Source organism: Stegostoma tigrinum, unplaced genomic scaffold (genome assembly GCF_030684315.1).
Source record: "Stegostoma tigrinum isolate sSteTig4 unplaced genomic scaffold, sSteTig4.hap1 scaffold_91, whole genome shotgun sequence".
In the NCBI taxonomy this organism is placed as follows: domain Eukaryota; kingdom Metazoa; phylum Chordata; class Chondrichthyes; order Orectolobiformes; family Stegostomatidae; genus Stegostoma; species Stegostoma tigrinum.
Genome location: NW_026728816.1, coordinates 184,430 through 210,500, shown reverse-complemented (window position 1 = coordinate 210,500; position 26,071 = coordinate 184,430). Strand labels below are relative to the sequence as shown.

Genomic DNA, 26,071 nt, shown 5'->3' with positions numbered 1-26,071 from the left:
AAACTGCCATCCTTACGAGGTCTGGCCTACTTGTGACTGCAGACCCACAGCCATATGATTGACTCTGAACTGTCCCCTGGGCAACGAGGGATGGACAATAAACACTGCGTAGCTAGTGATGTCCTCCTCCCATTAACAAATAAATAAAATTGGATTCTACGTCTTCCGATTGAAGATTGTTTCTTGTTCTCTCAGTAATTTCATCGCTTAGTCAGTTTCCCTCCTGCCTGTCTTTTTGGAATGTCACGTAGCCCTGCACATTTACCTCCAGTGTTGATCTCCTTATAACCATGTCTTTGAAATAGCTCTCAAATCATGCCCGCCAACCTGTATGTGTGCTATTAATTTGTTGATTTTGTTCTGAATACAATGAGCACGTAAGCAAAGAGCCATTAATTTAGCTCTATAACTTTATTTCACCTCTTGACAGTATTTACAGCTGTTTTCTGTTTCTACATGCTGTCTTTTGCAATCCCACACTGAGTATTGTTATCTCAATAGTTCTTGAATGTCAGATCGTGTGTATTCCTGGGCGACTCTGCTCGTGTGGTCTGTGGAGTTGTGGAGGTCGCAGTTCTAGGACAGCCATTTCATAGGCCTCTGCTGCAGGTTAGAAGAAAAGACAATCTCTTGCTCTGAGCTCTGCAAACCAGGGCAATGTCAAAAAGGAAACAAGGTCAAAAGAATTTCAATAAGAATCTCAAAATTAACTGCTGAATTCACATAAGCATTCCGGGGATCGCCCAACTTAGTGGCCACAACATCCCACTTTCTTTTCTTCACAAACAATCCAAAGGCTGAACTATCCGTATCCCTCTTAACGGTTATGTTTTTTGAGCTAATTTCTTGTTTCTAACTTGTGTGTATTTGTGGTGCCTTCTGACTTCTTGCATTGAGCAATTGATAAACTCACTCTCTCACTAATTTAGTAAAACCTGGTTTTATAGAATCCCCGGTGTGGAAACAGGCCATTCAGTTCAACAAGTCCGCAGCAACCTTGCAAAGAGCATCCCACCCAGACCCATCCCCATTCCCAACTCTATCCCTGTCAGCCTGCATTTCCCACGGCTAATATACCTAAACTACACGTATGTGGGCACTGTGGGTAATTCAGCATTCCCAATCCACCTAACCTGCACATCTCTGGACTGGTCAAAACAATGATTCAATATGAATTAGTTAGAATGCAGCTGTTAACAGCAATCCTCCGTCCCTGTGTTGGAGCGAGATTTAACATTCAAGATCCAAAATGATACACTTGAACAAGGTAGTTCAAAACAGCCAGCTCTCTGATTGAGGTTGTTAACTTGCTCGCCGAGCTGGCTTGTTTTCATTGAGACGTTTCGTCACCATGATGTGTGACATCATCAGTAGAGCCTCCAGCGAAACAATGTTACTCTACTCTGTCTGGAATTTATACTGTCCGGTCAGTTACCATGAGTACTGTCATTTCGGGTTTTGATCTGTATGGTTTTGTATGTGGGGGTCCAATTGTATCTGTTTGTTGGCTGCATTATGGGTGGAGGATCACGCCTCTCATACGAAACTGGGACAAGGTAACCATAGTAGCCCAAGCCAAGCATAGACCCGCAGAGGGATTCTCGAGGCATGGTTCTCCACCCATTCTCCAATCTCACATTGTTGGTCTCTTCAGTTTGAATATGATCACTCAACCATAGCCTTTATGACAAACAACGTAGTCTTAGTTCCCATAATCTTCAAACAGGACTGTCCAGACAGATCCACTTGTTCTCATGATTTCGTCTTCTGTTGGAGGGATTCTGAAATGTCTGCATTCTTCCTCAACTGAGCATTCCTTGCGTTCGTGGTTGACAGAGCTCTCAGCTGTGTCCAACCCATCTCCTACACTTTGGCCTCCCCCCTGATGATGTGCACTGGTCCTCAAAGCCCAACCCATCAATATCCACATCTAGAAGAACATCAGCCATGATTTCCAACAAGATTCCACCACCAGGCAAATATTCCCCTCCCCTCTCTTGTCAGCCTTCCGCAGAGACCATTCCGTCAGGACACCTCAGTCCACTCTTTATACATTCGCAACACCTCCCCATTACCCGACAGCACTTTCCATGCCACCACAGAAGGCATAATATCTGTCCATTTACTTCCTCCGGCTTCATTATCCAAGGCTTCCAGGAGAAGCAGCGATTTACCCACACTTCACTCAATCTAGTCTACTGTATTCACTGCTCACAATATGGTCTCCCTCTGCATCGGGGAGACGAAACACAGACTGACCAACCGCTTGGCAGAACACCTATATTCTGTCCGTAAAAATGGCCCCAGGTTTCCAATTGCCTGTCACTTGAGCACTCCATCATGATCCCTGGGCAAAATCTCTGTCTCAGGCTTGCTGCAGTGCTCCAGTGAGTGCAAGCTAGAAGAAAAAAATCTCATGTTTGCGTTGCAGAACACCTCCGCTCGGTTTGCAATAAACAACAGCACCTCCCAGTCGCGAACCATTTTAACTCCCCCTCCCATTCCTCAGACGACTTGTCCATCGTGGGCCTCCTGCAGTGCCACAATGGTGCCACGCAAAGAGTGCAGGAACAGCAACTCATATTCCGCTTGGAAGCCCTGCAGCCCAATCGTATCGATGTGAAGTTCCCAAGCTTCAAAATCTCCCCTCCCCGACTGCATCCCAAAACGAGCCCAACTCATCCCCTCCCCGCACTGCATCCCAAAACCAGCCCAGCTTGTCCCGCCTCCCTAACCTGTTCTTCCTCTCACCTATCTCCTCCTCCCACCTCAAGCCGCACTTCCATTTCCTCCTGACTAACCTCATCCTGTTTGCTTGACCTGTCCGTCCTCCCTGGACTGACCTATCCTCTCCCGACCTTCCCACCGATACTCTCCTCTCCACCTATCTTCTGTTGTCTCCATCTTCGGTCCGCTTCCCCGTCTCTCTCCCTATTTATTTCGGAGCCCTCTCCCCAACACCCTCTCTGATGAACGGTCTAGGCCCGAAATGTCAGCTTTTGTGCTCCTGAGATGCTGCTTGGCCTGCTGTGTTCATCCAGCTTCACACTTTGTTATCTTGGATTCTCCAGCATCTGCAGTTCCCATTATCTCTGGATAAAGGAGAAGATAGGTGGAGAGGAGACAGACAGGTTAAAGAGGCGGTGGATGGAGCCAGTCAAGATGAGTGTACGTGGGGAGTTAGGGAGGGGATCGGTCAGTCCAGGGAGGACAAACAGGCTAAGGGGGTGGGATGAGGCTGGTAGGTAGGAGATGGGGGTAGGGCTTGAGGTGGGAGAGTGGGTAAGTGGGAGGAAGGACAGGTTAGGGAGGTGAGGATGAGCTGGGCTGGTTTTGGGATGTAGGTGGGGAGGGGAAATTTTGAAGCTTGTGAAATCCACACTGATACCATTAGGCTGCAGGGTTCCCAAGCAAAATAAGTGGTACTGTTCCTGCAACCTTTGGGTGCCATCGTTGTGGCACTGCAGGAGGTCCAGGATGGACAGTCCATCTGAGGATTGGGAGGGATAGTTAAAATGGTTGGCGACTGGGAGGTGCAGTTGTTTAGTGTGAACCAAGCCTCCGCTTGGTTTCCCTGACGTAGAGGAGGACCACACAGATAGTGGGAACTGCCGATGCTGGGGAGTCTAAGATAACAAAGTGTAGAGCTGGATGAATCAAGGGCTATGGGGAGAGTACAGGGAAGTGGAGTTGAAATGCCCATCAGCCATGATTCAGATGCCAGAGTGGACTTGATGGGCCAAATGGCCTTACTTCCACTCCTCTGTCTTATGGTCTTATGAACACAACAAGCCAAGCAGCATCATCCAGCTCTACACCTGTTATCTCAGATTCTTTTGTGTCCGATTCCTGACAAAAGATCTGGACCAAAAACGTCAGCTTTCCTACTCCTCTGATGCTGCTCAGCCTGCTGTGCTCATTCAGCTCGACACCTTGTTATCATGGAGACAGCACATGTTAGGTGTCTTTGCTACATCAAGTTTCCTTGTATGTTGAAGCCATTCATGTAATTTGCATGTGAATAAATTTACATTTGGACTCTGGTGAAATACAAAGAAACCTAGACTTGTTTGAAAATTAAATCGACTTAATTAATTCAGTCATATAATTGGCATAAAAATATAAGAAATTAATCCTACTCAAAATCTTGGAGATGTGTTTGTTTGGCATTGGGGTATTGAAGGTGGAGATGTGGTCAATAAGTAGGAGCTTGATGTAGATGCCCTTGTTATCTGGACGTTCCAGAGATGTGTGTAAAGCCAAAGAGAGGACATCGACGATGGATCTGCTGCATCAGTAGGTGAATTGCAGTGGATCAAGGTAATGTGGGAGGGTGGAGTTGATGTGACCCATGACCAACCTCTCAAAGCACTTCATAGTGATGAAAATGGATGTAAGAGCCACTGGGCAGCAGTCATTTGAGGCTTCTGGAAAAATTTGCTGACGTTCAGTGCGGGGATCTTAAAGCTTTAGCATGAACATCAGAAAATTGGAGAAGCCTCGAGCATATGAGTACAGGTAGCTGAGGGTAGGGAGGGCGGGAATTACAGAAATCAAAGAGGGCAAGACACAGAGAGAGAGAGCGAGAGAGACAGAGATCAGAGTGAAGAAATGATTGGCCTGGTAGGCAGTGGAAAATACATGATTTTCCATGGAACATGCAGACATCTTCGAAAAACAGGACATTGAGTTTTCAAAGTTTTGGAAATTAGTGTTATAGTTGATTTAGAGTGAATCAAATTGCTGTTCACACCATTGCCATCACCTTGCCCTTGTCAAGACAGACATGGATAAAGTTCTCAAAGCTGATAGAAAATTGAAAGCACTGGCATCCTGTGACGATGGTACGTTTCCTTCCTTTAAAAATAATGCTTGCAGCTTAATTGGCATAATAAAGAGCACAGGGGCTCTGCTTGACACTGCCGCCTCACGGCACCAGCAACTTGGGTTCAATTCCACCCTTTGACTATCTGTGTGGAGTTTGCACATTCTTCATGTGTCCGCATGGGTTTTCTCTGGGTACTCCAGTTTCCTCCCACAGTCAAAAGACGTGCAAGTTCGGTGGATTGGCCATGCTAAATTTCCCAAGGAGTTCAGTGATGTGTAGGTTAGGTGAGTTATGGGTGGATGGGTCTCGGTGGGATGCTTTGAGGGGCAGTGTGGATGTGTTGGACTGACGGACCTGTTTTCACACTGTAAGGATTCTCTGATTCATGATTCTATGATTTTACTGAGCACAAAGGTACAATATTAGCCCGTCATATTTGTCTCACCTCTTGACACATTGACAAGAAAGCTTTAATTTCAGTTTCTGTGCATTTTCAATGTGTCTGCTGTCTCTAACAAGGCTTGACTGTATCTCCTTCTCTAATGCACATCTCCTGTCCCCTAACAAGTAGAGGTGTCACTTGCTTTTCATTCAGTACCATCAGTAAAACAATAGCCTCCATATTCCAAGATAATAAAATGTGAGGCTGGATGAACACAGCAGGCCAAGCAGCATCTCAGGAGCACAAAAGCTGACGTTTCGGGCCTAGACCATTCATGAAGCTTTTGTGCTCCTGAGATGCTGCTTGGCCTGCTGTGTTCATCCAGCCTCACATTTTATTATCTTGGAATTCTCCAGCATCTGCAGTTCCCATTATCTCTGATACTATTTTAGCCTCCATATTCTATCCAGCGGCTTCTCTTAACACTCACACACTGTTCTTTTTTCCCTCCAGGTATTGACCACTCATCATTTCTTATTCCTCTCCTCATCTCATCTCTCTCACATACGCTCTCTCGATCTCTCCTCTCCCTATTCTCCCCCAACACTTCACTCAGGCACAAACAGAAGTTCACAGTCACACTATGTTGCACATGCATATCCTATCCCTCATGCACAAACATACTATCCACACACACTGACCGCGGACAGACACACGCGGACAGACACACACACACAGAGTCACGTTCTCACTCATTCATACTCCATACTGTCATACAATCATGCATGGTCTTGCACACATTCCGTGGCACACTTGCATGCCCTGTTCGCAGGATCTTTTGCCAATGTTCATACTCTCAACTACACACAGACACACACACACAAAACTCTCCCTCACACACTTGGGCTTACAAATTCACTTGCTCTCAAGCTCACTCGCTCTCACAGACACTCTCACTGCCTCATGCATGCTGTTACATTCGCTTTTGTGCTGACTCTCGTTTACACACTCTTGAGCACAGTCACTGGCGCACACATTCTGTCCTGCGCACGCTCACACTTTCGTGCACTGTCTTTGCACTCTTGAACACAATCATATGTTCACCTCTCTCTTGCACACAGTCAATTTGATTTAGAGTATTCATTATTACATGTGCCTAGGTACAGTGAAAAGTTCTGTGATGCATGCAGTATAGACAGATCATACCATACAAGGTGCATTAGTGAAATGGAACATAATGACAGCAACAGAGAAGATGCACAGAGAGCAAGATCAAAATTAGATTTAAAATTTTAAGTGTTCTATTCAGATGTCCAATAACAGTGGTGAAGAAGCTTTTCTGGGATCTGTTCACACATGAATACAAACTTTTTGACACCTTCCCTTCAGAAAAGGGTAGAAGAGAGTGTAATTGGCGGGTGAGAAAGACCTTTGATAATGTCAGTTGCTTTCCCGAGGCAGCAGGAAGTATAGGTGGAATCAATGAGTGGAAGGCTGATTTGCATGATGCACTGTGCTGTGTTCATGACTGTGGAGTCTGTTGTTTTCTTAGGAAGAACAGTTGCCAAACCATGCTATGATATGCATCCAGATAGGATGCTTTCTCTGGTACATCAATGAAAGTTGCCCTTTATATTTGAATTGCCTTAGCCTCCTGGGAAGTAGAGACATTGGTGTGCTTTTTTGCCCATTGCGACGATCTGGGTGGACCAGATTTTTCACAGTCATTGATGTGACTCCATTATGGCGTGTTAACCAGATCAACAATGTCATTAAAAATATCCTGAAGGAGGAGGACTGTAAGACGCAGCTCGATGTACACTTTGGTAAGATGAGTGATGAGGTCTTGCATCAAGTGTTCCGAGAGCTAGGCAGTGGATTAAATAGCAGAACCTCTAAAGTTGCAATCTCTGGATTATTCCTGGTGCCACATGCTGAGAAGGCAAGAAAAAGGGGAAGAAAACAGATGAATGCTTGGCTCAAGTGTTTGTGTTTGGGGAGGGATTTAGACACATGGATCTGAAGGACAATTTGTGGGGATGGTATATCCTCTACAAGTTGGCTGGTCTGCAGCTGAAGCAGAAAGGAACCAAAATCCTTGCACAAGGGTTTGCTAATGTGGTGAGGAATTTAAGCTGTCGGCCTCCAAGCAGTGGGCAATTGAAGAGCAGGTAATTCACTGAGGGGTGAGAAAATAATAATATAAAGATTATATTAGTGGATTTCAACTGCACAACATTAATTGAGATAACATAAAAGTTTGACTTGGGAAATAATTCTTTAAATACATTTGAGAGATTATTTAACATCACCATGTAGACGAGCTTGTAAGGGACGGTGCAATGCTGGACCTACTTCTGGGACACAAAGGCAGTGTTCAAGGTGACAGTGGCTAAGTGCTTTAGTGATAGTGACCATGACAACAGACTTTTCAACGTGGGAGAGGAGATCTGTTTAAAAAAAAATGTTTTTGGTTTGGGGTAAGGCATATTTGACTGAAACAAGGCAGGATCTGGGTGTAATATTTTGGGAAGTTAGTTGAGGGCGAATCTACAGCAGAAAAGGAACTGGGAGAGTAAAGGCCAGCTATGTTCCGTTTTGGGTGAAATTTATGATCAACAAGCCTGGAGAACCCTGGATCTTGAGGAATGTTCAGGACATGTTTATGACAAGTGCAAAGGGAGCAAATGAATGGATGACTAGTGACGTATAAAAATGAAGTGTGAAGATACGGTGGTGGCCAAGATTGGAAAGAATATCAAGATATTCTGCAGGCATATCAAGCAGGAGAATAACCAGGGAAAGAGTAGGGCCAATTAGAAACCGGGGTGTACGAAGGGTGATGGGGCAATCTGTGTTCAGAACTGAAGGGCATCGATACAGTTGACAAGTACCTCCCATCTGTCCTCCCTTCAAGGAGGAGCATTGATGTCTATAAAGCAGGAAGATGCAGTGTGAAATTGAAATTATTGGCTGGTTTAAAAGTGAACAAATCCCCACGCCCATATGAGTTGTTTCCAAGACTGCTGTGGGAGAAGAGAAAGAAAATCTCTTCAGAGATAGTAGGAACTGCAGATGCCGGATAATCTGAAGAAACAAGGTGTAGAGCTGGATGAGTGCAGCAGGCCAAGCAGCATTAGAGGAACAGGACGGCTGATGTTTGGAATCTGGACCCTTCTTCAGAAATGGGGCAGGGGAAGGGGATTCTGAAATAAATATGGAGAGAGGGGGAGGCGGATTGAAGATGGATAGCTGAGAAGATAGTTGGAGAGGAGACAGACAGTTCGAAGCGGCGAGGATGAAACCAGTGAAGATGAGTGCTGGTGGGGGGTTAGAACATAGAACGATACAGCGCAGAACAGGCCCTTCGGCCTTTGTTGTTGCACCGACCAGTGAACTAATATAAGCCCACCCCGCTACACCAGCCCATCAGCGCTCATCTGCTTACCCAAGGACTGTTTAAATGCCCCGAATGTGGCTGAGTGAACCACATTGGCTGGCAGGGCGATCCACGCCCTTACCACTCTCTGAGTAAAGAACCTGCCTCTGACATCTGTCTCAAATCTATTATCCCTGAATGTGTAGCTGTGCCCCTTTGTACAAGCTGAAGTCATCATCCTCGGAAAAAGACTCCCACTGCCCACCCTATCTAATCCACTGATCATCTTGTATGTCTCTATTAAATCCCCTCTTAACCTTCTTCTCTCCAATGCGAACAGACCCAAGTCCCTCAGCCTTTCTTCGTAAGACCTTCACTCCAGACCAGGCAACATCCTGGTAAATCTCCTCTGAACCTTTTCCAATGCTTCCACATCCTTCCTGTAATGGGGCGACCTGAACTGCACGCAGTATTTCAAGTCAGGCCGCACTAGCTACATCTTTTAATATACTAGCACAGAGTACATCAGGTCCCAGATACCTATCGACCTTTAACCCCATTAGTTCCCCGAGCACCTCTTCTCTGGTGATATTTCTTGTCTGCTTTTTGCTCTTTGTTCACTAAATAGTTTTGAGATGGTATTTGTGCCTTTTGCTGTGAAGACTGACATGAAGCATTTATTTGTCTCATTTGCCATTTCCTGATTCCCCATTATTATTTTTGCAGCCTCCATTCTTTAAGGGATCTGCGTTCACTTTGACTTCTTCCTTCCTTTTCATTTGTTTAAATAAGCTCTTATTGTCAGTTTCTTTTCTATTTCTCGACTTTGAAATCTTTCCTTATTTCTGGTTTCCCACTAACCTTGGGCACTGACTGTTGAATTGGCAGAACATTGGAGAGAATGCTGAGGATATGGAAGTTTTGGTCTGGTGAATAGTACTCGACATGGTGCTGTTGCCCCCACTCCTGCTCAGGTGTCTCCCAGTTGAAATGCCAAATGGGACCCTGCCCATGCTCTTCACAGCTGCCCTGCAGCATTAAATGGCTGGAGGCAGGACATGGGGCGCCTCTTTGATGGAAGTTCTACCTTGTAGAACTCCTGGCCACTTAGAGCCCAGAAGAGTCTGAAGTTGCTGATGGCTGGATGGCAGGTCCCGGACGAGAGGTTCGGAGTGATCGAGGGTTGTTCGGGGATGTTGAAACGTTGGATGAGAGTTTAAGGGTGTGAAGTGCCTTGGATCAGGCCAAGGGGCCTGTGGATGAGGATCCCCTACCAACTCAGTTTTTCGAGGCTGGATTGTGCATGTAAAGCTCACTGCCTTCCTGATTGACATCTATCTCCTTACGCAATAAATTGCCATCAATTGATCTCAGCAGGCCAAAGGATAGGCAGGCTGCTTGACAGTTCCCCAGAAGTTCCACACATGTACGCACAAGTGCCCTCCAGATTTTATGTGCTCCTTCCCACCTTTGTATTTGTGGGATGGGGCTGTATAATGGAGCTCGTACAGTGCTAAAACGAAGAAGTTATCCTGAACCTTGAAATAGGACTGGAATGATGCACCCAAATCTGGGACTAAACTTCAAGAGTAATAATTTTGGTAGTATTGAGTAATAATGATGAAATTTACCCAACCTGTTTTAGGATTGTGACATTTTATCAACAAATTTAGCTAATGCTATTTTCATTGGAGTACAGGGGATTAATAAGTAGTTAATGGAGACATAAAGGATTATGATTGGTTGGGATAAGATAAACGTGGAGAGGCTGTGTTCCCATGGCTGGTGGATGATGTTACAAGGAGAAGGGAATGCATTCATGTTTTGGGGAAAAGATGTAGGGCGATGTAGAGGGGAATTTTTTTCAAGCAGTGAACGTTCATGGGCCAGGATCTCTCTGCCTGTGAAAGGGTTAGAAGCCGAGAAAATCAACGATTTCACTCAGATGAATGCATATCTCTGGGAGCTTCATTCCTCATATTGCCATTAGATTTTATTTATGGAGGTTCTGTTGTATTTGGAGTGGTTCGATTGGCATTCCATGTTTTGACCATGTTTGCCAGATTTTGTTGGCATCATGTGAACTAAAATGAATTGATACTTGTTTAACTACTAATTGTTTTTGGTAGATGCTGTAGAACATACCATGTGTATGACAAAGGAGCAAAATTACAAGAGAAATCTAGTTCAAAACCGAGGTAACAGAGCGCCTTTTTAAAATGAACAAGAATGTGTGATTAACACACTTCATAGCTGCAACCTAGTGTGATTTAAATGAATGCTGATTACCAGCAGTGAAATAGGGGTTGTAAGATCCACTATTTGAAACGAGTAAAGAGCCAATTAGTTTGTACTTTGGATTTGGGTGTAGTGAGAATGCACGTCGGTTGAAAGAGATGGATGTTTTAGTTTAAATTGTACTGAGTCCTGCTTCATAAATATAAAGGAGGGCTTCATAACATACAAAGCTACTGTTCCTCCACCATTGTTCTGCAGAAATTACTGAACCAAACGACAGAATATGACCAGCATCATAAGACCATAAGACATAGGAGTGGAAGTGAGGCCATTCGGCCCATCAAGTCCACTCTGCCATTTAAATCATGGCTGATGGGCATTTCAACACCACTTCCCTGCATTCTCCCCCTAGCCCTTGATTCCTTTTGGGATCAAGAATTTGTCGATCTCTGCCTGGAAGGCATCCAACGTCCTGGCCTCCACTGCAATCTGCGGCAATGAATTCACAAGCCCACCACTCTCTGGCTGAAGACGTGTCGTCTCATTTCAGTTTTAAATTTATCCCCTCTAATTTTAAGGCTGTGCCCACGGGTCCTAGTCTCCCTGCCTAACGGAAACAACTTCCTAGTGTCCACCCCTTCTAAACCATACATTATCACTGACGGTTCCCTAGTTAGATTTGACATCGTGCATTTGAGAAGGAAATGGCCTGTTTCCTTCATTCCAGAGTACTTTTGTGAATCATTGTATTTATTTCTAGGCCAAATACAGGAATTAATTTTATTTGATAGCTCAATAAGTTAAAACTGTAATCAAAGTAAGTTTTCTTCCTCCTTTGTAGTGGATCTGTTGGAGTTGCACACAGCGCAACGCGTCTTTGATCAACACAAATTGACACAAACCGAGCAACTTCTGAATGTGACTGAAGTAATCAACTGTTTAACGTCCATTTATGATGTTTTGGAACAAAACCACAAGGACTTGGTCAATGTGCCACTCTGTGTCGACATGTGTCTGAACTGGCTGCTGAACGTATTTGATACGTATGTATGATTTACACTTTAATGTAGTATGTTTAGATTCTCCTAAGGTGCATTTAAACTGCATCCGACATATTGGATTTTGATATGTACATGATCCGTTCAGTGAAGATGAAGATTGTCGACTGATTAAAATCAATCCTGGTATTGTTGACAGAAGGTTTCAGTATGTTCTAATTTCATTTCACTTAAACAGATAAAGTAGTTGAAAGTTTTAGCGATTTTTGTTTTAAATCGTAAAATTGAAACTGATATACTTTGGAATCCATTTGGTCAGATCTGTACAGGATCATGTAGACATCTTGACACTCTGATTGTAATGCTCTTCACGGTGACAAATGTTAGTGCTGGAGAAAGATGTGTATAAAGTACACAATATGAACATCATCCAGTTAATGTCAAGGAATAAACGGCCAGATGTAGAATAAATTTTTATGTGACCCTCAATTTCGTAGAGTCGTACAGCATAGAAACACTGTGTCTATGCCTCCCAACATACACCAAGCTGCACTAATCTCATTTATCGGCACTTGTTCCACAGCCTACTTGACCGAGCATTTTAAATGCTCATCCCAGATGCTTTTTAAATGTTGAGAATACCTGCCTCAACTACCCTCTCAGGCAGCGTGCCCCATATGTCTACCACTTTTTAGATGAAAAAGCTTTTCCTCAGACTTCCTCCAAAGCATTTAATCCTCACCGTAAACTTGTGCCATCTGGTCTTAGACACATGTGCCATGGAGAAAGGATTCTCACAATGTATTCTGCCTGTGCCTGTCATAATTTTCTTTGCCTCAATCAGATCCCAACCCCAACCTCAGCCTCCTCTGCTCCAAGGAAAACAAACCCAGCATACCAGTCTCTCTCATAACTGAGAATTTTTTACCTCGCCAGTATCTTGAAGGGCATTAACTGTGCCATTGTGGTATTTTCCAGACTAATTGTCGTTCAGCTTATCTCAGTCAGATTGTTTAGTAAACTCCATTCAGGAATAATGTTATGCACTTCACTTGGAAATGTATTAGGACTGTGACAGTATATTGGGGAATCCTTGCAAGCGGAGAGAATTTTATTTTCTTTCAGTCCAGGCTGGATACAATTCATGGACTTGGCAATGGACGTCCAGGGTTAAACTTTCGGTGTCCTCCTATCCACCCCAATCACCTTGAATTTACCGTTAATATAAAATTGAGCTTTGTCTGCATGAGATGTGTTCCAATATTAAATCGTTATTGCGACTGTCAATTTTGACATTCTTCATTAGGTGCGTACCCTTCATATTGATAGCAGCTCAAGCTGCTTCAGGATGTCAAAACCAAAATGTTGCCTTTTCCAGGGAAGTTGTAGATATTGAGCTGAAATTCTCGCTAGGGAGCACTGAACGACATGCACTATTTCTCAGTACCACCCTCATTAGTACTTATTCCCTTTTTCTACCTGCCAGACAGAAACTGGATGCTCCGAATTAACAACATGAAATTCTGAGTGGGTGTGTGGTGCTTCCACATTGCTCAATGCTCCTCTGCACCTCCAACTTGGGCACTAGTCCGCAGCATCTGCAGCCACACCCATCAGGAGCACCCCATGTCCACAGTTTTGACATGTGACATGTTCCAGCCTCAGCACATCATGGCACATCACAGATCTGCTTTCAGTACTCTTCTGTACTTCATTACTGCATTCTGGATTGCAGCAGCCCCCCACATTGCAGTGCTACTGCCAGGGCACTTTTATATGCAGGGACAGGCACCCATTCGTGTATTGGGCCACGTTACACATCAGGACACCTTGCTTGAGCTCTCAACTCTCATTGTGTCCCTGCATGCATGCTAACAGCTCCTCTGCCTTGTCTTCATTTGCCTTGTCTTCTTAAGGTTTGCCCCTCTGCCACATCTGACAGACTCATAACGCTACTATGTTGATTAACGTTTTAGCATCGAGACCAAGCCAGACAGCTTGTCATGCTTGTCAGCAGTCATCAATCAAAGGAGTGGATGTGTTGCCGTTCAGCACCGTGATATGTTGATCTCACACCTGCAGTATGTGCCAGCTGCAGAAGCACAGAAGGCATTGCATTGTCTCCAACCACATGGTCATGCTTCAGGTTCCGAGGGGAATGGTCTCCAGTCAAGCGAGGCAGTTTCAGGCAGCAGATCGAGGTAACTCCAGGGCATTGTCTGATATCACTCGAGGGGCTTGGATGCAATCAGTTGGCTGCTCAGAATGACCATGGTCAGGACACTGTCGTCATAGGTTGTGAGAAGTCAAACATTGGACACCTCACTACCTGTGTTGGCTCTTTCTGCCCTACTGTGGGCTGTTTTTCCTGGAATGAAACAAAGGGAGGAATTGAGTGAGATGAAATGAGCTGGTGCATTTGTTAGTGCTCATGTATGTTTGGGAAGGGAGGTGAGGTCTCCTGGGTGAGAGCAAGAGGCACAGAGAACATACAGGATTAATAGCCTTGGGGCCTCAAGTAGACGAGAGCAAGCGAAGACAGACATTGAATGCTTTGGTGAGAATGGTATTACATGAGCTGTGCTGAAGGGTGGTGCAGAATTAGAGAGAGTGTGAATGTGAGGTAGCACAGACCAATGAGGATCCTCTTCCATTGGAGCAGGGGTCACTGATCCTGCAGCACTGCTGTATGGTTCTTTTGGTGGTTGAGACTGCATTGACACTGGACAGCCTCAGATGAGTCTGGCCGAATATTGTGTTGTGGCCTCCTGTGCTTGTCCTTGGGAAAGAGGACAGTCCTCCACTGCACCAATCCATCCACCAGGACCTCCAGGTCCCTAACTGTAAATAAGGTGCTAATTTCCCCTTTCCTGCCCTGTCTGGGACAAATGCTATGAACTGTACAAGGCAGTTCTGGATTCTGGGTATTTTACTGGTTCACAATAGCCTTTAAACATGGCACTAGTGCCAGTAATACCGGGATGTTTCAGTGGTGGCAAACACGTGCAGTTACGATGAGTGTAGAACTAACTAGCGTCGGCTGAGGGAGGCACTATAGGAGCATTGTTGCTAGTGATTGAATCGGTTTGCAACAACAGAGTGGGAAAATTTGTGAGGTCTTTTGGAAAGATACTGTCCTTGCAGTGCAATAAAAATAACACTGAACTAACATTCCAGTGTTTTAGACCTTCAGATTTCAGAACAGATTTAGACCATTCAGCCCATTGAGTGGGATCTGTCATTCTCAACCTCCTGTGTCCTCACTAAGCAAGAACATATCTATCTATGCCTGAAATCAACTCTGACTTGGCCTCCACAGCTTTCTGCATCAATGAGTTCCACAGATTCACAACTTTCTGACTGAAGAAATTCCTCCTCACCTCCATCCTGAAAGATGGTCCCTTTGACTCTGAGGCTGTGCCCTCAGGTCCTGGTCTCTCCTACTCGTGGAAACATCATCTCCATGTCCACTCTATCCAGGCCTGACTGACCTTCAGTGTGACCCCCTTCGTCCTTCTAAACTCCATCGAGTACAGACCCAGAGTTCTCAGCCACTCCTCACGTGACGGTGCCTTCATCCCCAGGATTATGTTTGAGAACCTCCTCTAGACCCTGACAAAGGCCAGCACACCCTTCCTTAGATAGATGGCCAAAAACTGCTCTTAATATTCCAAATGCAAGATAACCAGAGCCTTACACAGCCTCAGCAATACATCTCTGCTCTTATATTTTTGCCGTCTTGAAATGAATGCTGACATTGCATTTGCCTTCCCAACTGCCAACTGAACCTGCATGTTAAAAGAATCCTGAACTGGGGCATCTTTGTGCTTCAGATTTCTGAAGCCTTTCCCCATTTAGAAAATAGTCTATGCCTGTACTTGCCCATCTCTACAGACTCTCTGTGACCTCCCCACTTCCTCAACACTACTTGCCTCTCCACCTATCGAAATGTCATCTGCAGACTTAGCAACAACGCCCTGTGGACAACAATACCATCAGTTCCTTTGTCGAGATTGCTAATGTATAACATGAATGGCTGTAGTCTGATCTCTGATGAGTGCGGAACTCCTGTAGTTGCTGGCTGCCATCCTGAAAAAGACCCTTTTATTGCCACTCTCTGCATTCTGCCAGTTAGCCGATCCTCTGTCCATGCCAGTACCTACTCCCGAACACCATAAGCTCATTTTTTATTTTGAAGACTCCTGTGTGTCACCTTGCCAAAGGCTTTCTGGAATTCCAAATAGATAAAGTTCAATGGCTCTCTTTGGTTTTGACTCACTGGTGACATTCCCAAAGAATCTAACAGAGACCTTCTCTTGACAAAGTTGTGTTTTCTCAGCCCAATTTACCATGTATTTCCAAGTATTGCCATGTACTTCCAAGCATTGTCCGGTCTCATCCTTAATATTGGACTCTGAAATCTGACCCAATGACCAGCGCCAGGCTAACAGGTCTGTAATTTCTCATCTTTTGCCTCCCTCCATTTTAAACAGGGGTGTTATATTTGCCATTTTGCACTCCTTTGGGACCCACCCTGACTCCAGTAACTCCTGAAAGATCACCAATGCCCGCATGGTCTTCTCACTTACCTCCTTCAGAACTCTGGGGGACAGTCCATCTGGTCCATGTAATTTACCATCTTCTTGGAATTATAGAATTCCTACAGAGCGGAAAGAGGCCATTGGGTCTGCACCATCTCCGCAAAGAACATCTCACCAAGACCCAGCCCTGTACTGTTTCCCGGCAAGCTCACATTTGCCACGGCTGATCCACCTTGCCTGCACATCTTTGGACTGTGGATGGAAATCAGAGCACAAGGCGGAGACACATGCAGACATGGAGAGAATGTACAAATTCCACACAGACCCTTCAGCTTCCCCTGTACCTTCTCCTTAGTGATGGCCACCACACTCGCTTCTGCTTCAGACTCCCTTAAAGTTCTACTACTGGTGCCTTCCAACCTCAAGACTGATGCAAAATACTTGTTCAGTTCCTCTGCCATTTCTTTGTTTCCCAACACTACTTATTTGGCCCCTCTTGAAGTTTTCTTTGCATTTTCAGGGGTGTTTACAATAACAATATCTACTTTATAGTGTTGACAAATGGATTGTTTAGATCATCACAGAAACAATAAGCAAAATTCGTCAGTATTCTCATTTAACAATTATATATATTAATATCACAGTCAATGCATTTCCATCAGGTAAGCACGTAGCTGGAACTTTCTAACCCGGCAGTTTTCACTTTTCTGTTCTTAACAAGAATACCTATTTATTACAACAGCATAGATTCTAGCTACAGACAGATATTTACAAACATTGGACATACATCTGTATGAATTAAAACTGTAAACCCCCTGTCAACTCATCTTCCTGCAGACAAACATAGAGTGGAGATGGATAAACCATGGATATTATAGGTGGAAAAAAATGCTAACTAAGTCCTAACTAAGTGGTCCCGGTTCACAGGATTTGCCAAGATGATCTTGAGAATGAAAAACAAATGAATAAATATCGCAGAGTGACTTATTATCTATTAAAGCATGTGTTGATGATATGGCATTGCTGTGATCATAAAATAGAACATTGTCCAAATTCCTGTGAGCATTACCGTAGTTTTCATTTGTATTCTCCATGTCGGGAACATATTTATTTGGTACTTCACTGACTAAGTGACCTTCGCTCATCTACAGTGTTCGGTTGCAAACAGCCAATATTTTATTATTCTAATTGAGTAACCATGGTTTGGAATTTTGTCATGGAAATGTATTTCACTTATGTTACTCTGCGTAATTGTAGCCAATCCTCCATTGGCAAAGAAACACACAACTACAGCAGTTAATAAAAGAAAGAACTGCATTTATGTAGCACATTTTATGGTCTCAGGCATTAAAAAGTACTTTATAGGCAGCTAAACTACTTTTGAAATGTCGTCACTGATGTAGCATAAGACAATGTGTAGTGTTTAAGATAGTCAGAAGTAAAGAAATATGAAATGAAGTAATAATAAAAATAGTGAAAAAATATGAAATTATGAATGTGAAGAAATATAAAATCTCCAGTCCCTTGCGAGTGGAGACATAGAATCAGGAGATGTAGAGTCAGTATGGAGCCTACCAGGGAGGAGGCCATTCTGGATCTGGTGTTGTGCAAACAACCGGATTTGATCAGGGACCTCGAAGTAAAGGAGCCGTGAGGAGGTAGTGACCATAATACAATAATTTTTGATCTGCAATTTGAGAGGGAGAAGGGAGAATTGGAAGTGTCAGTATTGTAGGAACTAGGGAGCTATGAGGGAGGAGCTGGCCAAAGTTCAATGGTTCAATACCCTCGCCGGGATGGCAGTGAAACAACAATGGCAGGTATTTCTGGATATAATGCAAAAGGTGCAGGATCAGTTCATTCCAAGGAGGAAAAAAGATCCTAGGGGGAGGCAGGGATGGCCGTGGCTGACGAGAGAAGTTAAGGACTCTATAAAGATAAAAGAGAAGTAGTATAACCGAGCAAAGATTAGCGGGAAGCCGGAGGACTGGGAAGCTTTTAAAGAGCAACAGAAGATAACTAAAAAGGCAATACGCAGAGAATAAAATGAGGTACGAAGGAAAACTGGCGAAAAATATAAAGGAGGACAGTAAAAGTTTTTTTTAGGTGTGTGGAAAAAAAAGGTTAAGACTAAAATTGAGCCCTTGAAGACAGAAACGAGTGAATTTATTTAATGGGAACAAGGAAATGGCACAAGAGTTGAATAGGTACTTTGGATCTGTCTTCACTAGGCAAGACACAAGCAATCTCCCAGATGTAATCGTGGCTGAAGGACCTAGGGTAATGGATGAACTGAAGGATATTTATATTAGGCAAGAAATGGTGTTGGATAGACTGTTGGGTCTGAAGGCTGATACGTCCTGATGGTCTGCATCCCAGGGTACTTAAGGAGGTGGCTCTAGAAATCGTGAACACATTGGTAATCATTTTCCAATGTTCTCTAGATTCAGGATCAGTTCCTGCGGATTGGAGGGTGGCTAATGTTGTCCCACTTTTCAAGAAAGGAGGGAGAGAGAAAATGGAAATTATCGACCGGTTAGCCAGACGTCAGTGGTGGGAAAGAATTATAAAATTAAATTGCGACTCATTTGGACAGCAGCAACAGGATAGGTCAGAGTCAGCATGGATTTACGAAGGGGAAATTGTGCTTGACTTATCTTCTGGAATTTTTTGAGAACGTAACTATGAAAATGGACGAGGGAAAACTCGTGGATGTAGTCTACCTGGACTTTCAGAAAGCCTTTGATAAAGTCCCACTTAGGAGATTAGTGAGCAAAATTCGGGCACATGGTATTGTGGGCAAAATACTGACTTTGGTTGTAAACTGGCTGTCTGACAGGAAGCAAAGACTAGTGATAAACGGGTCCCTTTCAGAATGGCAGGTGGTGACCAGTGGGGTACCACAAGGTTCGGTGCTGGGACAGCAGCTGTTTACAATATACATTAATGATATAGATGAAGGCATGAAAAGTAATGTTAGCAAATTTGCCAATGACACAAAGCTGGGTGGCAGTGTGAAATATGAGGAGGATGTTATGAGAATACAGGGTGACTTCGACAGGCTAGGTGAGTGGACGGATGCATGACAGATGCTGTTTAATGTGGATAAATGTGTGGTTATCCACTTTGGTGACAAGAACAAGAAGGCAGATTACTATCGAAACGGAGTCAAGTTAGGTCAAGGGGAAGTACAACGAGATGCAGGTGTTCTTGTACATCAGTCAATGAAAGCAAGCATGCAGGTACAGCAGGCAGTGAAGAAAGCCAATGGCATGCTGGCCTTCAAGAGGAATTGAGTATCGGAGCAAAGAGGTCCATCTGCAGCTGCACCGGGACATGGCTTAGAAGGATGAGAAGGGGTCTGATTGAGACGTATAAGATTATGAAAGGATTAGACACTCTGGAGGCAGGAAGCATGTTTCTGCTGATGATTGAGTCCAGAACCAGAGGACACAGTTTAAAAATAAGGGATAGGGCATTTAGAACAGAGTTGAGGAAAAACTTCTTCACCCAGAGAGTGGTGGATATATGGAATGCTCTGCCCCAGAAGGCAGTGGAGGGCAAGTCTCTGGACACTTTCAAGAAGAGATAGATACAGCTTTTAATGATAGTGGAATCAAGGGTTATGGAGATAAGGCAGGGACAGGATACTGATTGTGGATGATCAGCCATAATTATAATGAACGGTGGTGCTGGCTCGAAGGGCCGAATGGCCTTATCCTGCCCCTGTTGTCTATTGTAAAAGTTAATTGTATAAGAATGATTAAGACGGTCCCTTTATGTATGGTGTTGGCAGCTTGTTCAGATAGGGAAAACAACACGGCTGATCTTGATTCTGCTCCTATTTGTTAGACAGAAGCCTCTTCGAGCAATAATTCTTGAATGTTGATGGGACGTTGAAACGCAGGTAGATTATCGTGATCACTTGTTGAAAATGGATAGCAGCTAGTAGTTCTCTTTCCACTCAACTAGTGACCAGTCGGCAATGGTCAAACAGTACGTAACCCAGAGATCACAAGCTCCCCTGAGACATGATGTCAGTTGAGTCTCATGAATAGCTACCTGCAGATGGACTATCTGTAGATTAAACATGGTATTAAATCTCACATATACTGCTCTCAACCATTTCAATCAAAGTGTTTATCACTCGTTGCATCGAAACAGATCACACAAACTGAAATGGCATATGCACAAATACCAACATACAAGTTCTATATAGTGGCATTTTGTTTAAAGTTGTATTTATTAAATGAAAGGGTGGAGTATAATCTTCACAAATCATATTAAGATGCTGTAGAAATCTATGGAAGTGAGAAATTTGTTTTTTGATTCAATACATGTCTGACAAATGACAATTCAAAGAGATCTTTGTTTCAGCTCGAGTGGGTCGCGGAGTCGTCCTCATTAGGGGCATTTAAGTGACTATTAGACAGGCATATGGATGGTAATATAAGATAGGGGTGGAGGTTTGATAGACCTGAGGTTTAGGGTAAAAGTTCGGCAGAACATTGTGGGCTGAAGGGCCTGTACTGTTCAATGTTCTATGTATGTTATGCTGTATTCAAATAAGTAAAGTCAGTCATGACATTCTGCAACTTCCTTTTCCAGGGGTATGAGTGGAAGAATCAGAGTGCTTTCTTTGAAAATTCGCTTGACGTGACTCTTCAAGGATCATCTGGAGGAAAAATACAAGTGTCAGTACTAAATCTATCATTGCTGATACACATGTAAACTGTAGATTTAACTGTATGTAAACTTTGTTTAACAAACTAGCACACTCAATAAACTGACAAAAATTATACACCAGATGTTTACTGTATTCTCATAATCTCTGTGATGTCTGGTGAGGGTGCAAGTGAGAAGGCTCCCTGCCAGTAAGTTTTAGTTAAGGCAAAGTTGCTTCATTACTGAAGTTATTTATACTGTAAATGAAGGAGAACAGTGATGCATATATCCTGTGCATTATGTTCCTATTATTGAGTGTGTGTTTTTTTTGTGCGTGTGGACCTATTGATCGACTGGAATTTTTGATTACTCAGCACATTCCTGGTACCACGGGTGCTGTTTAACAAAAGGTTTGCTGTATTAGTATATTTCTGTATTTAGTCACTGCCACTATGAATGTTAAGTCATAACTTGGTCTGTGCAGATCCTGCACAGTACATTCCTGCAAGATAAATGATGCGCTACATATGTATGATGCTATTGTTTCTCAAAGACACTAACCTTAGCTGCTGTTTTTGTTACCAATAATGTTTTCGTCATTAGAATACTGGGAAAAGTATTCAGAAGTGCTGTATGACTCTACTGCTCACTTGCAGCAGTGATAACACTTAATGTGAGGGCATGTTTTTCCCCATTTGTTGTACTGTTTGTCAACAATGTATCTCACAAACTGATGGGCATATTTCATGAAAGCTGGTACGTATGGGTATGGTCAAAGGAAGAACTGATTAGTTTTTGACAGATCCAGATTTATTTCTCTTTTTTAAAAGCATCAGTTAAAATCGGTCGGATAGGCAAATGATCATCTTTCTGGAATATTGTTGATTGATTTCGAATGTTGTGGATTGTGTCAGCCATGACAGTAGAATTTGTCCCAACTATCAAAATATGAGCAGATTTTTGAGAGCAGATTATCAAATTGGCCTGAAGCTTTCTCAGTGAGATGGAAGCTTTTAATAAAAAGGATTTATTTTGTTAGCCTTGCTTTTACAAAGAATCAGTCAAGTGGAGAAATACCTCCAAGAAAAGCTGTGTAATTATAGACTCATGGATGTTTGTTGCACAAGAGGAGGCCATGTGGTCTGTAGTTCCTGCACTACTCAACAAAGATCTGTCTACATTGAACTCACATGGCATTGATTTCCTTTTTGACTGTTTGGCCCATAGCCTTGGAGTCTACGGCAACACAAGTGAACATCTAAATACTGCTTAAATATTCAGACACTTTCTGAATCAATCACAGTTTCAGTCAGTGAGCTCGGGACTCCCACCACACTGGGGTAAATAGGTTCTCCTCAACTCCCCTCCCCTGTCTACGAATGGAAAAAGCAACTTCCAGTTATCCTTTCTAAGCCCTTCAAAATCTTAAACACCTTTACCAGGTCCCCTTGTCTGCTCCAATCTTGGCATCGGTCAGTTGGGCAGGTCAGTGGAAAATTGATATAGCCTGAAGAAGGAATAAGATAAGAGAGTACTTAATGTGGCAAAGCCTGTCATGCCCGATGGAGGACAGCAACGGCCGTCAGCAGTGAAGTCCACTGGCAAGGATGGGCGGGCCTGAGCCCAGCACAGGGGAATACGAGCCGTCACTGTGGAGCCCTCGTTCAGAGTGTCTGCAAACTCGTGGCTTCAGAAAGGACTGTAATGTTTGACTTTTTAAACTTTTGTTTTTATTTTTCTACTGTTATATTAAGAAGACTGTCGTGCTGAACTTGTTAACTTATTCATTTATTTTCCTAACATAGAACATGGAACGGTACAGCACAGTACAGGCCCTTCAGCCCACGATGTTGTACCGAACTTTTACCGTCATCCTAAGGTCTATCTAACCTCCACTCCTACCTTATACTGTCATTCATGTGCTTGACTAATAGCCGATGAAATGCCCCTAATGAGGCTGACTCCACTACCCTCTCCAGCATTGCATTCCACTCCCCTACGACTCTGAGTAAAGAAGGATGGATAAATTTTCTACATCTGCATCTAAAATTTCGTACCGAGGTACTTTGTACCTGAGATGGCACCGTCTGAGGTGACATTGTACTCTTGTACCCTGTATTGAATACATGTGATAATAAAACCTAAATCTAAATCTAATGCATAGCAGGACACTGGGAAGCTTAGAGGAGAAAAGGGATCCTGGGGTACTTGTTCATAAATTCCTGAAGGGGTCAGGTCAGGCTAGTAAGGGTTGTTACAAAGACATATAGGACATCTCCGTTTATCAGTCGTGGCATAGATTGTAAGAGTGGGGAGGTCACTTTGGAGCTGTTTAAAAGTTTGGTTAGGCCACAGCTGGAGTCACGTGTGGAGTTTTGGTCACCACCCATTAGGAAGGATGTGATTGCACTGGAGGGAATGAAAAGGATGTTGCATGTGTTGGAGCATTTTAGCTGTGAAGAAAGGCTGGAAAAATTCAGATTATTTTCTGTGAAGCAGAGAACGTTTGGCGGGGTGAGTGGAGGTCCTGATAGAGGCATAGAAGATTATGAGAGGTATAGATAGGTTGAGTAGAAAGCATTGTTCCCCTTAGTTAAAGCATCAATAACGGTAGGGCACAATTTTAAAGAGAAAGACGGGAAATTTAGAGGAGCTTTGCGGAAAATCATTTTCACCCAGAGTGTGGTAAAGGTCTGGAATGCATTGCCTGGGAGGGAAGTTGAAACAAGAAACCGTACAACCTTTGAAAAGTACTTGGATGAGCACTTGTAATGTCATAATATTTTTGAGAATGGTCCAGTGTGTAAAAATGGGACTAGTATATGTCGCAGTGTATTTTTAGAGGTACAGCCTTAGTGGGCTGTAGGACCTCTTCTGTACTCGATGATTCCATGAGAACCCCCAGCCCAGGCAGCATCTTGGTTTTTTCAGTAATCTCCAGGATCACACCCTTCATAGTGTGATCCCTTGCCTTGTTAGCCCTCCCGAGTTCGTTAGCTCACACTTTTCCTGGTTGAGTTCCAATTGCTGTGTCCCGCTGACCAGTCTGTTGATCTCCTCCTGAAGTTTATTCTTCCTGTCTGTCAACCAATTTGCCAATTTGCCTTTGATCCCATGGCTGTTATTTACATGACCATTCCACCGATATCCTCCTCACTGAATTAGTGATTTGCTAGCGACACGGTCATACAAATTGTGTTTAAGCCCAAATGAAGAATATACATGACGAACTTCAAGGGCCCTTGTGGCAAGCCCTGCACAACCCCACTGAAAGCAAACATCCTGTCAAATAGATATCCCTCTACCATCAATCACCCTGTGCTCTCTGCCTCAGCCAGTTTTGGCTCCAGTGTGCCTCTTTGCCTTTGATCCCGTTGACTGTTGCTTTCTTGATCAGTCTGCCAAGGGGGACTTTACTCAGTCAACGTCAAATGCAGAAGTTCATCAATCTTCCAACATCTCCTCAAATTTGGATCAAATTTCTGAAATGTGACCTCATCTTAACAAATCCATACTGACTATCCCTGATTAATTCATGCAAGTACATTCTACCCCTAAGAATGCCTCTTTGTAGCTTCTCCAGTGCTGAGATTATTCTGACTGGTCTTTAATTTCCTGGTCTGTTTCTCTGTCCGTTTGATAATAGTGGGACAATGTTAATAGTCCTTCATGACTTCACGTGTGATTGACAAGGGTTTGAAAATTGCTGCCAGGGGCCCAGATATCTCCTCCCTCACTTCCCTCGCTAACTGGTATATGTTTCAGTTCGGCCTGCAGATGTATCCACTTTTAAAGTTGCTAAACCAGCTGCATCTCCCTATGTCTTAACCTCTGATGTTCCGAGGTCCTCTGCCCTGATATCTATACTTGCAGTGTCCTTCTCCGTTGTAAAGATTGACGCAAAATATTCATTGAGGACAGTGCCCATGTTTTCCAGGTCCACACAAAGATTACCTCTGTGAAATGAATGAGGAGATATCAGAGAGTTTTGAGATTTACAATCAAGAAAGACATTGACAAAATGACTTCCTTGGAGAATCATACAACATACATTGTCCATTGTTGTAAACAAACAGAAGTTTTTGTTTCCACAGTTGTTTGCAAATAGCCAATCAAGATCATAAAATAATCTTTCAACATAATTTACAAAACAAGGCAATTGAGGAAGATGTATTGGATGTATTGAACTCTCAACTACCTCCCTGAAGTTGAGGAATATCAATATTTTTCTTCTGGATAACTTTGGCAGATCTCTTCAAACAAGTCGCTGAACCCACAGATTTATGTGACCAACGAAGCCTGAGTCTTTTGCTTTACGATGCAGTCCAGATCCCTTGGCAGCTGGGTGAGGTAGCTTCATTTGGAGGCTGCAACATTGAACCAAGTATCCGCAGTTGCTTCCAACATGTAAGTGTGCTCTGCACCAATTCATAAGGTCAAGCGGGTCCACTTGCCAGTATGATTTTTGTGCTCATTTTCGGTTTGAATTAGTTCCAGAGGCTAACATGTACCACCACGAATCCAAGGCTATCATGTTGATAAGTAGTCAATGTTTTTATTAGATTAATGACAAAAAACAATGTCAGAAACCCCAGTGATAGTGTATGAGATACCATATCACTGAGGATAGCGGACGTAAGCTTGACATAATTAATCATGCAGCTGATCTTTTATTTCCCTCCAGGGCCAGAACAAACCAGCGATTGACGTTGAACGCTTTGTCGAGTGGATGAGATTGGAGCCTCAGTCCATGGTGTGGCTGCCTGTTCGACACCGTGTGGCAGCTGCTGAAACTGCAAAACATCAGGCTGTGTAACATCTGCAAAGAGTACCCAATCGTAGGTTTCAGGTGAGATGTGCAAACCAGCAGAAAGTTAGTGGGAATTAGTTTTTAAAGAAAGCTTTAACTTTCGATGTTCTATTGGAAACTCTGTCAGTAAATGATACAACTGAAATCGTCAAAAATCCCAACAAATTTATGGACCAGAGAAGTAATTAGGATAAATTAAGTATCAACTTCTTTACCTTAATTTTTGTGAG

The 26,071-nt window shown here is 43.5% G+C and overlaps 2 long non-coding RNA genes across 3 annotated transcripts in view; both read left to right on the top strand.

Moving 5' to 3' along the window:
- The window catches only part of LOC132209409 (uncharacterized), a 275,322-nt gene that overhangs the window by 166,870 nt on the left and 82,381 nt on the right, over positions 1–26,071 (top strand). The gene's annotated exons all lie outside the window — the stretch shown is intronic.
- On the top strand, positions 523–25,731 carry LOC132209402 (uncharacterized). Its single transcript, XR_009445494.1, has 6 exons — positions 523–609; positions 11,669–11,870; positions 13,802–14,026; positions 20,975–21,060; positions 25,281–25,438; positions 25,716–25,731. It is a non-coding gene; the product is annotated as an uncharacterized LOC132209402 (long non-coding RNA).